Source organism: Protopterus annectens, chromosome 8.part0 (genome assembly GCF_019279795.1).
Source record: "Protopterus annectens isolate FY-2018-M chromosome 8.part0, PAN1.0, whole genome shotgun sequence".
In the NCBI taxonomy this organism is placed as follows: Eukaryota; Metazoa; Chordata; order Ceratodontiformes; family Protopteridae; genus Protopterus; species Protopterus annectens.
This window is the reverse complement of record NC_056741.1, coordinates 1,605,857,990-1,605,876,806: the sequence shown is the minus strand read 5'-3', so window position 1 is coordinate 1,605,876,806 and position 18,817 is coordinate 1,605,857,990.

Sequence of the window (18,817 nt, the reverse complement as noted above, 5' to 3'; positions counted from 1 at the left end):
TTGTGAATAGGGTAGTTTTTTCACCCAAGGGTCCTTTATCATTTTTTGTAGATTTATTTCACTTCTGAAGGTGGAATTTGCTTGAAAACGGCCAGGAATGTCTCTTTTGCCTCTTTGGGGAACCTGCAGTATGGAGATATTAGTTGTTTTGCTTGTCTGATTTGTATTGGGAGGTCTTGAGCAAAGGAGATTTTATTATTATTCCAGGAAAGAAAAGGAAAAAAAAGTAGAGAAATTCCAGCTGAACTATACTGTTTCCAGTCTTCTTGTAAATCCTTCTGGTGCCGGAAGAACCTGCCAACCCTCTTGTGACTGATTGAAACTGCCTGTCCTATACTGTACACTCTACCAAGGAAAGAAAAGGAAAGAAAAGTAGAGAAATTCAGCTGAACTATACTGTTTCCATTCTTCTTTTAAACCCCCCTGGTGCCGGAAGAACCTGCCAACCCTCTTGTGACTGATTGGAAACTGCCTGTCCTGTGCTGTGCGCTCTACCAAGGAAAGAAAAGGAAGGAAGAGTAGAGAAGTTACAGCGGAACTATACTGTTTCCAGTCTTCTTGTAAATCCTCCTGGTGCCGGAAGAACCTGCCAACCCTCTTGTGACTGAAACTGCCTGTCCTATACTGTACACTCTACCAAGGAAAGAAAAGTAGAGAAATTCCAGCTGAACTATACTGTTTCCAGTCTTCTTGTAAATCCTCCTGGTGTCGGAAGAACCTGCCAACCCTCTTGTGCCTGATTGAAACTGCCTGTCTTATACTGTACACTCTACCAAGGAAAGAAAAGGAAAGAAAAGTAGAGAAATTCCAGCTGAACTATACTGTTTCCAGTCTTCTTGTAAATCCTCCTGGTGTCGGAAGAACCTGCCAACCCTCTTGTGACTGATTGAAACTGCCTGTCCTATACTGTACCTCTACCAAGGAAAGAAAAGGAAAGAAAAGTAGAAATTCCAGCTGAACTATACTGTTTCCAGTCTTCTTGTAAATCCTCCTGGTGCCGGAAGAACCTGCCAACCCTCTTGTGACTGATTGAAACTGCCTGTCCTATACTGTACACTCTACCAAGGAAAGAAAAGGAAAGAAAAGTAGAAATTCCAGCTGAACTATACTGTTTCCAGTCTTCTTGTAAATCCTCCTGGTGCCGGAAGAACCTGCCAACCCTCTTGTGACTGATTGAAACTGCCTGTCCTATACTGTACACTCTACCAAGGAAAGAAAAGGAAAGAAAAGTAGAGAAATTCCAGCTGAACATACTGTTTCCAGTCTTCTTGTAAATCCTCCTGGTGTGTGCCAAAGTAGTTGATGCCAAATTGAATAAACATCTTAAGGGTCAGTCACAAATTTGTCATGATTCCTGGGATTTCCTTAAAAGCGTTAATAGCCTGGACTTCAATGGTGAGTATAATTTTCTAACTATTGATGTCCGGCTCTGACCCAATGATCCCACAAACTTTAGGAATAATGTGGACCTGCAAATTCTTACATAAAACAGGTGTTGCGCTTGGTGAGGGAGATAAATCTGATTATTTGTTAGATATCATTTTGGCTAATAACTACATCTTATTTGGGAGTGATATCTATCTTCAAAAATCACGGATAGCTATGTGGTGAGAGCTTTGCTAATTGTGTCATGGCATATTGGGAAAATGAAATGTTATTCTGCCAGGACTATTTTAAACAACATATTATATGGTATACATGCTATTTAGATGATATATTTGTGATATTTAATGGTGATGAGACTCATGCTTTTGAATTAATTCAGAAACTATCAGAGATGACCACCTTTTTGAAATTCACATTTGAATTTAATAGTGATACCATAGCATTTTTGGATGTGTTATTAACTAAAGACAGGGTTAATATATGTCATACTGCTAAAATATATCGAAAACCCACATATTCAAATTGTTTTTTTGAAAGCACTCACCCATTTTACCAAAGTGGCCCGTTGTAAAGAGACAACATGCAGGCAGCGGATGACCACCCTTGAGCGGGATTTTTTGGATGAGTGTCTTTGCTTTGCTTAAAGAAATGTTTCTAGCTGTTAGGTACCCACATAGAATTAATTGATGAGTTAACATTTGAGGCCTTCCACCCATAAGCGTGAATCAGGTTGGTTTATATCTATACTGTGCAGTCTTGCAGAAATAGAAGAAGAAAGGCCAAATAATTTAATATTACAAAATAGTACCTTGGCTGATAGGAATGGTGCAATTTTGCATTAACTTTTAGTTCACCCTTTTCACTTGATGCAAAACATGTAATGAATATTTTATGTAAGAACTGGGCTGTACTTATTGATGATGCCCAAATAAGAGATAAGGTCCCAGAAGTGCCCAAAATAATTTATAAAAGGGTTTAATCTTAAAAATTTTATTGAGAGGGACATACATTGTAACCATAGAACAGGGGGTATGCTAAAATGTGAGTGTTGCAATTATTGTAAATTTATTAAAACTTCAAATAAGTTTTCCATAAGAAACTTTACTTATTCTATTAGTGGTAGATTTTCCTGGACTCAGCAAGACCTGCGATTGTGCATGACTGGTGCAGGAGCTCCGGCTGGCAATATGTCTGCTGTCGATCAGGAATAAGCTGGCAAGGAGCGTGCACAAGCGTTCCTACACTAGTCCTACCGGACTCAGCCTGTATGCAAATTATCCAATTTGCAGATGAAATCCATGCAAATGAGGTGAATTTGTGATCCAGGAAGCTGGAAGCCAGCCGTGTGGGACTAGTGTAATCTTCAGAAATGTACTCGACCGGTAACCGAGTGCATTTTCTACAAAAAAACCTAAGCAGAGCCATGACAGCTCAAATAAAGGGTGGATATTATGTAGAAAGCATGCCGATGTCCAAATATAAAGGCCAATCTCTCAACTGTTTAAGCGTGGGGGCAGCAGTGTGCAAACAGGATCGGGTGAAAATAAAAGAATAAGCATTCTAAACAAAATCACTATTTTGCCATTATACTCAATGGCAAGCAGAAGACAACATGACCAGTGAATAGTGGTTTGCTAAGGGGAGGCTCAGTTTAGGACCTGTAACTATGCATCAGCAGGCAATCGTATGTAAATAAGGGTAATGATACTGAATCCCAGATCTCCCCTGCATGCTAGTCAGCACCCAACAGTGTAAGAGCAGGAATAGCTTGATGTAAGTTAGCTGACATCATGGGGTGTAGCAGGCATACTGTACGTGGTTAGACCCTGTGGCTTGGGGTTGCCCTTAGCTTAACAGAGGTAAGCAAGGGGTGTGTCTGAGGCTGCCTAGCACTCTTTACATTGCCTAAGCGTGTGCATGCGCGCCCGCACCAGGTTTTAAAAAAAAAAAGTAAACCAGGAAATAGCAGCACTGTACACATTTGAGCACTTTGTTTGCATGGCCTGGGCTTAAACAGGAAGGCAATGGAAAGGGAAACAGTAGTAGGAAGGTAATCAAGGAGCAAGCACAGCTAGCAGGTGAAATGTATCAGAATCAGGCAATTGCACAGGCAGCAGCCCAGCCAAGGACACTACTATAAACTATGCAAAGACCTTTCCCTCTGGTTTTTCCACATACTCTACAACACCGGTGTATACAAGAGGATTTTAACAAACAAAACCAACAAAATGATAGGGGCTGCAATAGCTATCATACAACAACCTGTGGAAGAGGCTGAGGGTGGTGAGGATGAGAATGCTGTTGACCAACCCACAGTGAGGAGACGGAGAAGAGTGTACAAACTCAGGGTAACCTACCAGGGGCTACATGAGCTGGAGATAGTGGAGCACTATAGGTTAGACAGGGACCTCCTACAGCAAATTGTTTTGCTGTGGCCACGCCTGCCACACAGAACTAACAGAGGGGAACCCATTCCAGTGGATACCAAGGTATGTGTAGACCTAAGAATACAAGCTACAGGTACCTTCCAAAGACCAACTGGGGATATCATGGGGATTTAACAGGCATCAGCATCCAGGATACTCCACCAGTTCCTGGATGCCATGTCAGCATGCGGTGAGCAGTATATTTCCCAAACACCAGTGAGGCATTGGTCAGCAATATGCATCTCTTCCACCAAATAGCAGAATACCCTGAAGTAGTGGGTGCTATAGACTGCAAGCACATATGCATCAAAGCACCACCCAGTGAGTGGGGTAGGGTCTACATCAACTGCAAGGGCTTCCCCGCCATTAACTGCCAGGTTGTGTGCAATGCCCAGGACATTATAATGAATGAGTGTGCTGGCAGCCCTGGAAGCTATCACGATTCCCACATCTGGCATTTGATGCAGCTGTACCAGAGATTTGCCAGTGGGGACATCCCTTATGGTCACCTAGTGGGGGATGCTGGTTATGCACAGGAGCCATGGCTGATGACACCCATCAGAAATGCACACACCCGAACAAGAACACCATAATGAGGCACACGCACAGACCAGAGTTGTAATAGACCGTGTGTTTGGGATAATCAAGTCACAGTTCTGGTGCCTGGACACATCCGGTGGTGCCTTGCAGTACTCCCCAGCTACATGCACTCAAATTGTCATCGTATGTGACATGCTACACAATATGATCTTGCAGAAACAGCTGCAGCAGGAACAGCACAGGGCAGGGCCACACAATCCCCCACCATTGCCAAGGCCTGCACAGGCACAGAGTGACTTGTGGGAGGAACAACCTGAGCCTGCCCCAGTAGGCAGAAGGTGGCATGCCTAGTATGCCCTGGCCCTGGCAAAGAGGCAATGCACAGGACATACACTGACACAGAGGGACCCAGAGAATGACACCTCTCTCTGACTTGCACATACAGTAAAAGGGATGCCAAACATGACACTACCTGTGCTCAACCATGTATAGGGAGTGTACTATGTGCATCCAACATAGGCAGCCCTCCAGCACCATCCTTAATACTGGCACACCCACAAATTAAGTCCCTCTCCTTACCAATTGCCGAATGGAGTAGCATGTGTTGTTACCTGTATCTATGGTATGGATGTGAGCATGCAAGGGAATTGGGTGGCTGAATGGGATGCCAGCAGATAGTAGACACCTATAGTGGCAGCATGAGATCTGTAACAGATACAGGTGTCACCATAGTAGCCAGTACTGCACATGGTGACAAAACCCACAGCAGGAAATGTGTTGGGCCACATGTTTGTGTGTGTGTCCATATGACACACACATGCCAGTCAGGGAGGTTCACATACCCAGCAACAGTCTCAGCCAGCAGGACAGGTGTAGACAAACACAAACAAAGGCTGTGTTAAGGCCTCTGAATGATGCCCATGGGTAACCCACCACCCCCCACCAGGCCTGCACAGACAGACAGACTCCATCAGATCAGGCAGTGGGATGTTAGTTCTGAAGGGTAGAAAGTCAGAAACTAATATGTAGGTCAATCAAACCTAAGACCTGTAGTACACTGATATGCCTCTAGTCAGCATGATAGGTTAGAAAACAGAATGAAATGGAGTACCTGAAATACCAGTACAGTCATAGCAAATGTGCACATGTATCAGGTGTGCCCCCCCCCAATCCTATGTAGAAATGTAGAAACAGTCAGGTGTGACCCTCCAATCCTGTGTAGACATGTAGAAACAGTCAGGTGTGCCCCCCAATCCTATGTAGAAATGTAGAAACAGTCAGGTGCACCCCCCCCCAAATCCTATGTAGACATGTAATAACAGTCAGGTGTGCCCCCCCAATCCTATGTAGAAATGTAGTAACGGTCTGGTGTGCCCCCTCACCCATCCGATGTACACACGTAACAGTCAGGTGTGCCACCCCAATCCTATGTAGAAATGTAGTAACAGTCATGTGTGCCCCCCAATCCGATGTAGACATGTAGTAACATGTCTGTGTAGGTATGATACCAGTGGAGCACAGATGACCAGAGTTGGCCAAGGTAGCAGGATAGATTGTAGCATTTGTACAATATGCAGGTATGTGTGTGTTAGGTTGGTGTGGGTTTCATATTGTGTGAGAGTGGTCAATATGTATGCATGTTGAGGTTTGACTTGGTGGCCATTGCCTACTACTGCTGATGACAGGGCCAAGTCCTCACAACTGCAGTGCCAAAGACAATTCCCCCCAGTATAACACATGCTAACAGTAAGCCATTGTAAATGTTTGGTGGTAATATGTGTCAACATCTGAAAGATGGACATGGCATGACTGTTGGGTTAGATATACAAGCAGTACACAGGGAAAAGTACCCCAGACATACAGTATGTAATGTGTAACCGTGTAATGGACACACCCTTGAAATTGTACATACAGGTATGCATCACATTATCTGGGCTTATAATAGGGAATACTGATGTCATCTGGCCGAACACTTGCAGATCACAAAGGTGATAGGGCTGGTGTATTGGGTAACAGCTGATGTCCCTGCACAAGCCAGCATAACTGGAATGCCCCATGCATATCTGTGAGTCAGATGCAAGTAGTGTCCATAGCACACATGCACCCAGCTGACCCAAACACCACCTACATGTACCTCTCTGGTCATATCCTTGATGTTGGGAATGGGTACAATATGAACCCCACCTGTGTATGGCAATAACGAAAGAATACAGCATGCAGTGCATCTGTCCAATGCGAGTGTGTCCCTAGCTGTAAGTAGCACCCTGCCAGCATCCACACCACCTGATCAATACTGATAAAAGATATTGGCATGAACACTTATTACACCTACCCTGTCACCCCATGGGAATATGCTGTATGGCAGTCTGGGACTGTAGGACTGACAGAATGCAATGGCCTCCTACAGCTGGCCTGCATCACCACCAAGTGGCCTACAGGTCTCTGCCAAAGGCCTGTGTCTCACTCGTACTGCCAATGTATGTTATGTCATGGACACCCAAATAACAACATAACACACTCCACGTAAGGCATATGCAAGGCCATGTGGACAAACCACAGTAACATATCCATCATGTCCCACTGCATGAACTGTGGACCAACACCAAAACACAGCTGTGATGAGGTGATAACTTTAGGGAAAGTATCAGAGAATGTATGCATAATGTATGGAAGAGGAGATAATAATAGAGGGGGTGGGAGCATGGGCAGCATGGAATGTGCAAGGTCCGATACAGCTGTGTGCACATACTATCCCTGGCTGCAAACACAAAAATGGGTGGCTACAAACCTGCTCCTACACCACAATAGGGATAATGTCCTGACTTATGACCCCTGCCTCTGAGTAACCTGTGTGAATCTGTACAGTTCTGAGGTATTGCCACAGCAAGACAAGGCCACACTGTCATGTCAATGGATGTACAAGTATGGGATCCTCTTCCAGCACTGTACCAAGGTGCTGAACTGGATGCACAGGCCAAGCAGCAAGTGCCTGCAGCTCCCCCTCCAGAATGGCATAACTTTCCATGGTATGTAGGTGTTTGCCCACAATACTGGACACAGCTGCATTCACCCTGTGTTCCCCAAGACATCACTGTGAGTAAGAATGTCCACCTGACAGTACTTGAGGGCATAAAACATCACAGTGTATAACAGTACACATGTCTGAATATCTCTGCTAACACCAGTACCATGTAGCAGAAGCAGCACAGACACAATCACCTACAGTACACACTATCCCTTGCACATGTTGACCCCATATTGCATTACAGACTCTGTGGTGCAAGTGCTAGCTGTACAACATGACTGTACAAGGCAGTAATCATCTAGCAGTTGTATACATGTACCTGTGGAATAAAAACCTGAGTGTACCTACGTATGGTGTGTCTACCTCTATATGAATGGCCCATGCACACACACTGCCCTCCCCATTGCCCTACTATGGCAAGCTGGCTGATGTCATCCACTTTGAAATACACCTTTGGGAAAAGAATAGCTCAGTAATCTCTGTGACTTGTCCTATAACTGCATAATGCTGTAGTGTGGTAAACTAGCAAGGTAGGAGTTCTAATCCCAGACATGGTAACTGTGTGTGTGTGTGTGTGTGTGTGTGTGTGTGTGTGTGTGTGTGTGTGTGTGTGTGTGTGTGTGTGTGTGTGTGTGTGTCTCTGTCTGTGTAGGGGGCAATGCTTTTTAGGCTAGTCACACTCATTACAATTCAAATGCCCTACTTTGGCAAGACTGCTGATGTCATTCACTGTGAAATACACCTTTGGGAAAGGTGAGGGCCTGCAATCTCCATGGCGCATCCTATCACTGTGTAATGCTGTAGTGTGATAAACTGGTCAAGTAGGAGTTCTAATCCCAGACATGGCAAATGTGTGTGTTTGTGTGTGTGTCTCTGCCTGTGTAGGGAGCAATGCTTTTTAGGCTAGTCACACTCACTACAATTCAAATGCCCTACTTTGGCAAGACTGCTGATGTCATCACTGTGAAATACACCTTTGGGAAAGGTGCAGCCCAGTAGTCTCTGTGGTGCATCCTAAAATTGCATAATGCTGTATTGTGATAAACTAGTTAGGTACGAGTTCTAATCCCTAACATGGTAACTGCATGTGTTTATGTGGGCGCATCTCTGTGTAGGGAGCAATGCTTTTTAGGCTAGTCACACTCACTACAATTCAAATGCCCTACTTTGGCAAGGCTGCTGATGTCATTCACTGTGAAATACACCTTTGGGAAAAATGTAGCCCAGTAATCTCTGTGGCGAGTCCCATAACTGCATAGTGCTGTACGATGATAAACTAGTTAAGTAGGACTTATAATCCCCGACATGGCAAGTGTGTGTGTGTGTGTGTGTGTGTGTGTGTGTGTGTGTGTGTGTGTGTGTGTGTGTGTGTCTGTCTGTGTAGGGAGCAATGCTTTTTAGGCTAGTCACACTCACTACAATTCAGATGCCCTACTTTGGCAAGACTGCCAATGTCATTCACTGTGAAATACACCTTTGGGAAAGGTGTAGCCCAGTAATCTCTGTGGTGCATCCTATAATTGTGTAACACTGTAGTGTGATAAACTAGTTAGGTAGGAGTTTTAATCCTAGACATGGCAACTGTGTGTGTGTGTCTCTTTGTAAGGAGCAATATTTTTAGGCTAGTCACACTCACTACAATTCAAATGCCCTACTTTGGCAAGACTGCTGATGTCATTCACTGTGAAATGCACCTTTGGGAAAGAAGTAGCCCAGTAATCTCTGTGGTGCATCCTATAACAGTGTAATTCTGTAGTGTGATATATTTTTATTTTATTTATTTAACATTTATTTTACCAGGATAAGTCCAACTGGACATCATGTGTCCTTTTTCAATGGAATCCTGGGGAGAAAAGCTCCAAAGAAATAACAGTGTACATACATGCTTTAGATAACAATAAAACTGGAATACAAGATAAGAGAAACAATGAAGTACAAAAAACAATTATGTAGAACAATAAGATACTCATGAGTAGTACCACTATTTACAATATATACAAAAAGTACATTTCAGGTGAGAGTATAGTGTATGCATTAAAGGCTTCAACGGGTCACTTACATATGGAAAAGTGGGTCTTCAAAGGGGGTCTTTGCAGTTGCAGAGAGGGTTAGTATTGAGGTGTAATTTAAGAAGGCCTTTAAAGGTGCCTGTGTGACTTTGTAGCCTGAGTTCAGGTGGGAGGGTGTTCTATGCTTTGGCAACATCATGAGAGAATAAGGCCTCCCCAGAACTGTTATTGCATGGATTAACTTCAATCAGGTTTTTGATACATGAATGTAGTTCCCTTTTACGGTTGTGAAAGTTTAGCATGTCGCCAAGGGCAGGGCACTTCCCCGGATTGAAAAGAATTTGATGGGCTATGATCATTTGGTGGTAGCGTAGGAGGTTTGGAAATTCTAACCAGTGCAGTTTAATTAGGGATAGGCAATGATGGGAATGTGATCTATTACTGGCAGCGAACCTAGCTATTTTATTGTAGCATGTCGACAGTTTGTTCAGGTTGGTTTTGTTAATATTGGTGAGAACTGGAGAGGTGTAAAGTAGTGTTGATAAGAGATGAGTTCTGGCTATTGTTGTTCTAGTATCAGGGGTTAGGAATAGTTTGCAACGATATAGGCAACCTAGTTTTTTATAGACTTTAGAGATAGTTTGAGATATGTGCTTGTTGTATTTAAGTTGGTGATCAATAGTGATGCCTAAGAGCTTAGCGTCAGTTACTGGAGTGATGAGGGTGCCATTGGTAGACATGATGGTAAAGGTGACGTTGCAGTGTTTGGTTGGGTGGAATTTTATTAGTTGTGTTTTTTGGGGTTTAGTATTAGTTGGTAGTAGTTGTTTTGATATAGTACTTTGTAAGGGTTCTATTCTCGCACATAGCAAGTGTGGATGTTTGTGTGTGTGTTTTTTTGTCTGTGTAGAGAGCAATGCTTTTTAGGTTAGTCACACTCACCACAATTCAAATGCCATACTTTGGCAAGCCTGCTGATGTCAATCACTGTAAAATACACCTTTGGGAAAGGAGTAGCCCAGTAATCTCCATGGTGTGTTTTATAACAGTGCAATTCTGTACTGTGATATAGTACTTTGGTAGGGGCTCTATTCCCACACATAGCAAGTGTGGATGTTTGTGTGTGTGTTCCTTTGTCTGTGTAAGGTACAATGCTTTTGAGGCCATTCACAGTCACGACAATCTCCAATGACCTTCTTTGGCAAGCCTGCTGATGTCATACCCAGTGAAATACATCTTTAGAGAAGGAGTCCTCCAGTAATCTTTGTGGTGCGTTCTATAACTGTGTAATGCTGTAGTGTAATAATCTAGTTAGGTAGGAGTTCTAATCCCAGATATGGCATGTGTGTGTCTGTGTTTGTCATTTGTATCCTGTCTGGAGGTGGCTGCAAGTGTGTAACAACTGGACTCATTGTGGAGTGGGTTTTGCAAATTTCTTATATGGTGGCCCTATTATATGTCACAATGTCCACCTTACAAGGATAACAGATATGAAATAGCTGAGAGGCTGGGGTGGCAATCCATACCCCTACATGTGACATCAAGGCCTGGCGAACAAAGTTAGCAACTCTTGTATTACACAGAGAACACTCTCAACCCATGTCTCATACACAAACACACTTGCCAAGGCAACAACCGTTATGTTGGTAGTATCCTGCATATTGCCCACAGATAGTAACCATGGTGTGATTGCAGTGGACTACAGAGGCCATGGCACCTTGTCCATCAGTACAATAGGCAGGTACATGCAGACAGTGTGCCTTCACTATGTTCCCCACTGGATGCCTGTAACACCTGTGGTGCCATCAAATGTGATCCACAAAGGACATATCATGCCTTAAACACACGCCCTGTATGGACAGATGCCACTGACCCCAGGGAATACCTGTATCATGCTATCAATGTAGGTGCAGGGTCAATCTGCTGTCCATTACCAGTTCCCGGCACATGAGACCAGGACAAGCACATCTGATGGCAACAATCTGTGCACACATCATGGGCGAGACACCCCAGGTGCAGTTCCACATGTCACTGTACATGCATATGGGATGTGTGCACATCCCATACAGCATCCATGTCATGGACTAAAGAACACATACATGGCAAGCATTGCACAGCAATGGCCACACACAATAGTTACCCAGGTGACTGGATGGTGAATACAATACCCACCTGTGTGGGCCAATCCAGACATTACACCCCTGAGCCACACTGCAGACCATTGTCATGTGGCCTGATGCCAAGGTATACCCTTCACCTAGCCTTGAATAACCACTGCACACCCATGAAGCAATGCACGCATGCATGTCAGTACTGGCTCCCTGTGTCTGTGTGTGTGTGTGTGATGTACGATGTTTTCAACCACATTCACACTCACTGCAACCCCCATTGTTATACTGAAGCATGCTGTCTGATGTCAGACACCTTCACATGCCCTTTGCCCATATAATCTCTGGATAACCCCTGTGGTGCATGTGATACCTCCACAGTACTGTATTGTGGCAAACTAACTAGTTAGGACGTGTATTCCTGACCCTGCCAAGTGTGTCAATGTGTGTGAGTCCCTGAGAGAGTGTGGCTGTGTTGATGCTGACACCTGTTCATGTGGACAGGCACGTGTACTACACCTACTATATCACTGTTGCAGATGTCACTCACCATCACATATACGTTTGGACAACTCCTCAACATGTAAGCTATGTAGCGCATGTAATAACTGCATAGACATGTGATAGCATTACATAAGTCAGGGGTTTGAAACCCTGCACTGGTAGGTGTGTGACACAAACATGTGTAGGGTTTACTCTCTCACCCCCTCCCTGACTTACTTTGTCTCTGTCTGTCTCTTTCACTCCCTCTCTGGTGGATGTGGAGAACTACACCTGCTTTGCTTAGGCAGCAGCATTTGTTTTGTAAGTGATGCTCATGATCAGCTGATGGCCTGTGCATGAAATGCAGCCCTCCTCTAGCTGATTGCATGTGGAACAGCTGTGGTAACATTCCCATAGCCAATTGCACAGAAACACACTGCAATATCTAGGAACATTATGTTGGTGTTGGGCCTTTTCATTCACTGTGAGCAAGACTTAGAGCTGGTGTTTGGCAAACAGCATCACAGATGGATTTGGGATTTACCTCTAACAACATACACTGTGGAAACAGGCCAACAAACAGGAGGGGGATGTGCCTCACATGACTATAGAATGTAACTATTCTGCATTTGGAGTAATGTCGGTTTAACAGGGTGTGTGTGGATATGGCTGGTCTACATGTTTTAATACCTGTCATGACAGTGCTATGTTTTTGAGGAAACCCCCATCTGTAGGATCATCTGCAGACTGGGCAGGGTGTGGTGCCTTTTGTTTCTTGTGTTACTCACGGATCACCTATCTGAGACCTGCAGAAGCATAGTATGAGGATTGCAGTCAGTACATGGTGACAGCCATGAGAGTTACTGACTTCATAACCCTCATAGGATGTATGTCACAAAAAACCCTGTTACAACAGTAAATGTATGAGGTTATCACAGCAACATGTCAATGGTGGCCCTATGTTTGTGCCTCCAGCCGCAACTCTGTCAAGCTTTGTACATATGTCATGCAGTAAGCGGTACATATGTTCTGTGCACCATTATTTATTGACATCATATCTGATAACAAGCCAGTGAGCTATCAGACTGCTACACATGTTATGTATAGTAGGGGTTATATTTGAGAACATAACCTGGCCATTCTGTGGTTGTGTGTACAGTACTGAGGTCTGTGTAATTATAGTGATTGTCGACAGTGTGTGTATTGTGAATATGTACCTTGGCCTGTGTACAGACTGTGGTAGATGTCATTGTTCTTGGTCCTGTTCTACCTGGTGTTACATGCTGCACCAGTGTATGGCACCCTATTGGCTTACATGTTTGGAGGGCCAAACCCACACATGTCCCATACCACAGACAGGCATCGAACCACACTGTGTAGTGGCCCAGTATATGTAGGGTTAGTGTGTGAATGGCACATATGAGGATGGTGTTGATCAGGCAGTCCATATACTGTAATATCAAGCATGCTTACCATATGTGGCTGTGGCTGTGTTCACATTGGTTGTGGTTATGCACTTTCACACAGGTGTCTGTTACTCTGTGCTGTGACATAGGTTCATAGGTTGGTACTAGGCTATCGGCCCTAGGGCCTATACAAGCCTAGCCATATCAATTCCCTGGCTATTTCTTCCCAGAATATTTACTTCCCTGGTCCCCTGTCTGCCAGGGTGACTGATGTGATCCCCGGGGGTGAATTTCCTATCTCCCATCCAATCGTCAAGGTTCCTTTTGAAGAGGGCCAAAGAGGTGCTAAGCTTGACATGTATGGGCAGTCTGTTCCAGAGTATGGGGAGTCACTGGGTCAGGAACCTATCCCTAAAGCATGTTTTGTTCATTGTGATGACCAGATTTAGATCCCTGGAGCATGTAGCTCTGAGGGATAAGGATTGCTTTAAGTGTAGCATGCCCAACAACACTGAGTTTGACATGGCCTTGTATGTTAAGCAGAGATCACCTCTGAGTAGGCGATATGCGGCAGAGTATAGGTGGAGTTTTTTTAGATGGTCAGCATAGGGCATCTGCTTCAGGCCTGTGATTCTTTTAGTGAGGTATTTCTGTGGCCTTTCCAGTTGTTGCAGATGTCATGTGAGGTACATACCAAATGGGGCATTGTACTCTATAATGGGTCTAATGAGAGATGAGTACAGTGGGACAATGACCTCCTTTTTTCTGGTTGAAAAGCCCTTAGCGATGAGGTGTGCCACATAGAAGGATTTTCTGACTGTTGTGGCTATGTGGTTATTGAAAGTGAGACCACTGTCCACCTGTGTCCCTAAATCCCTTATCACACTTTCGGTGTTTATTGTACTGCCACTTATGTGGTAATTCATGGGTACATGGTTTTTTGCAAAGGGGATAACTATACATTTCTTGGCATTGAGCTTGAGCCTATGGCGCTGGCACTAAACATCTGTTTTTGTAAGGCCCTTTTGTAGAATATCCACGTCATTTGGGAGATTCAATAATGGCTCCCAGTTTGCAGTCATCTGCGAATTTTGTTAGTCAGAGTCTCTTAGAGCTGGCCTGTACTTCAGAGAAGTAGATGCCAAACAAGAGCGGTCCTAGGACTGAACCCTGAGGTACTCCGCTTGTCACTTGTCTGGAGCTGGATTTTGAGTTGGCTACTTTTTCAGTGTGGGTTCTGTCAGTAAGCCAGTTGGCAACCCATCGAGTGACGTAGGAATTAATGCCCAGCTTAGTAAGTTTATCTATGATTCCAGAGTGAAGGGATGGTGTCGAAGGCCTTGGCAAGGTCCAGATAGGCTATGTGGACCGTCTTACCCTTGTTCACGGCTCTGGAGACTGATTCAAAGAAGTCAATCAGGTTGAGGAGACAAGATCATCCCTTTACGAAACCAAACTGGGTGGAGTCCAGTGTTTGAAGGTTGCCAATGTCTTTGTTTATAAGTTCCATGATAATGTGTTCCATGGTTTTGCAGATCAGGCTTGTCAGATTGATGGGATGATAGTTCCCAGGATCCAAGGTGGATCCCCCCTTGTGGAGTGGGATAACTACATTGGGCACGAAGTCTGAGGTGGGGCTATGATTAAACATGACACTTAGGTGAGGTGCCAGTTCATTTTGTAGTTCATGTAGTACGCAGCCCAGGATGTCATCTGGCCCCATGGATGCTGTATTCTTAGCTTTAGAGAGTGCATTTTTTACCTGTGTGGCCAAGAGTACATGCCTGTAGAACATGATAAATTTGCAGCTACATGTGTATTCCCCCATAAGAAATGTAGGCCAGTGTTGTGGCAGTCTGCCTGTAGCCTGCACAGTGGTTTGTTACATGCCTAGCAGCTTAGTGTACTTAGCCAGTGTGACGTTATGTCCAGATATTTGCCAGATGTACTGCTGCTGGGCCAACATAACTGTCATGTATTTCTGGCAAAGCAGTGAGATGCTGTACAGATGTATGTCCCTAACTAGTGGGTAGTATGTGGCCATGTGACCTCTGCACCAGCGGTTATTATGTGTCAGGACAGACAGTAGTGTGTGAATGCATAACCTATGGGGCAAATGTATTCCAGTATTTACGTGATATACCCATCCACATGGCTGTTAACATCCACATTGTCTGGCTTGGTCAACATGTCTTGCACTAAGGGGTTCTGTGTATACCTCTGGACTGATCAGACTGTGTCAAACTGTCCACATTTATTGGCCATATCTCTGCTGTAGTCCAAGGGATCATTACTGTGCTAGCAGTGGTACTGTACTATGATGCCCTTAGGATGTCTGTCAGTAGCCAATGGCGCACATGTTAAAAACAGATGTGACCTTCCACGCTCAACATGTCTGTTAAGTCAACCCCTATTACAGTAGCAACAGTCTACATATATACCTGCAATACATACCTGACATCCCCTTGCACTAGGAGGTTGGGACTGTTGGGGCTGAGATAAGACTCCACTCCAAGTTTTGGACATATGGTGAACATATATGTATATATAATTATCTATATATCTATATAGATATATACACATATACATATCGACATAAATAGATGAATATGTATACGTACACACACACACACACACACACACATATATATATATATATATATATATATATATATATATATATATATAAACACTCAAATATATACATATACACAGCAATATATGTCTACACATATACAGATAGAGATACATATGCACATATACTTATGGATATCTACATATATTGACAGTAATAGGTATATCAGGATAAATATGTATGCACATATAGTTATAGATATCTGCATATATATCTACATAAATAGGCATATCTGTACACATAGGATGTGCATACATATATATATATACACACATATATATATATATATATATATATATATATATATATATATATATATATATATATATATATATATATATATATATATATATATATATATATATATATATATGTATGTATATGTATATACGAAGAGATATACAAATGGCCATATATATGATGCACTATACAGATGTGTATACAGACATATGTATGAATATACATGTGTATGTACATGTAGACATATATTAATATATGTATATGTATATATCCATATTCCTGTCATGTGTAAACATCACGGTTGTGTATACCCTTTCAGATGTATCTCACAGTATGTATCTGATATGTGTACATTATAATAAAACAACATATGTGATGCAACAGTCATATTAATAACAAGTACTACACAATTGTGGAAGTAAAGGCAATTGCTCAATACTAATCAATATGTGTATTGACAGATATATTGGAAAAAAACAGCTGTCTTCACAGTCGTCATGGTGTAGTGGTTAAGTGTTGTGACTATAGTGTACAGGGTCCTGGGTTCAAGACCTGCAAAGGCTGTTCATTTTGTTGCTGCGCAGAACAAGGGCTGTTGGATACAAAGTGGTAAAGGCAGTATTGAGCAGCTTTAAGCATGTTTGCGTGGGTTTGCGCAAAGCTAAGCGGTGCTAAGCTATGGGTAAATGTACAGGCGCTTACACAATGTAGGCTTTGGTTACCAGTGTGCAAATCAGCTTAGCTGTTATATTGGAGTAATGTTGATACCTGCTAAGCATGGCTTAGCCCTGGTAACCAGTTCACACCACCCAGTCTGATAACATAGCAGGGTAATGACATCTGTAATAGGTGTATGTAATCCCATGTACAGTACATGCGCCTATGTGCTGTCATTACAGTAGCAAGGGGTGTGAGTGTCATGCCTGGGACACAGAAGTATATGAGGCCTGTACAGCACTGTTATCCATGTGCATGTGTTACATACAGGGGTAGTAGCCCAGGCTATGTGCTGTCACACTGGCATGTAGTGTATCATGGTGGTACTACTGTTGACAGTGCTTTCCCAGGCAACAGTAGAGTGCTAAATGTAGTACTGACAACAGGCACACCTGCAGGCATAGCTGGACTCTGAGGTGTCCCTGTTCTATCCCTGGTGTGTGAGCTGTGTCACAGTATATATCCCCTACTGGATAATGATCTGATGTGCGAAATGTAACTGTAGCCTACCGTCTGTATAGCACATGTTAGTGAGGGCTACCAACATATAGTTATGGCATACATATTGTTGTCAAACGTCTATCTGTCAACACATTAATCCTAATGCATAGCTACTTGCCAAGCTGATGAATGTCAGTCCCTGTATAGATGTGCAGATGGCAGGAATCCAGCTGGGATATGTACAGGCAACCTATGCTTGATTGACATTTACATGTCTGCCCAGCTGTGTAAAAACTGGCACATATAGGAGACAACACCCTGTATGCATCACATGCCATGGGTACCTCCACTACACTACCACAGTCAACAGAACATGCTTGGGTACAGGTCTCCATCACAGACACTAACCATGTGTTGTAATATATGTTGCATAAATGTCAACTTGATCACCTCAGTGACCATGTGCAGGTGGCACCCAGAGGATTGGATGATGCATGTCACTCTCACCCTGAAAGTCACCACAGTGGTGTCTGTCGACAGATTGCCTGATGCCACATGGCAAGTGGCAGGATACCACTGTACACACATCCCCTACACAAACCAAATCTCCATGGGCAATAGCTAGTTACACAGCTATGACCACATGCAGCGATGCACTCCAGTACTGACACATGTGTACGTGTGCATTACTGAGTATAGCAGTGTCTCTGTGTTATCACACCTGTACTTGGGAATTCCATGAGGGTCTTCACAACCACCGCAACACCCATTGCCATAGTCATTTGTGGCTGCTGCTGTATGGGACATTACATGTACCATGTTATGCTCCTCTCCATACCAGCTACACGAGCCTTGCAGTACCAGCACAACAGAGTGGTACAAATGGGTCGATAGGCATGGGATACCCATTGTGTTCTGGCAAGTGTGTGTATGTGTGCATGTCTGTATATTTGTAGGGTACAGCATTCCAAGGCCACATACTCCTATTACACTACCCATTACCACACATTAGTACAGATAGTGTTGTTGCTGCCCATAGGTGAGGCATGACAATGCAACACCCTACTATGCTTGTGGCATGTGCATTACATGCATATCCCTGTAGTACCACTGTTGGTATATAGAATGGGTTGTATCGCAGTTGTGGGTAATGTGTGATGATGGATATGTCAGAGTGTCATCATGGGTTTCAGGGACTACAATATCCACTGGGGGTGTGGGTGCTGTGTACACTGTCATTACACCTAGGTACACTTGGTATATGTCTCCTGTACCACTTTATGGTTACCACTGTCACCATTAACCATACAGGTAACTGATACCACAATCCAGCCCAGTTATGCATGTGCTGTGTGCAGCCTACCTGTAACACATTGGACACACGGTCAAGTTAGTTAGCAG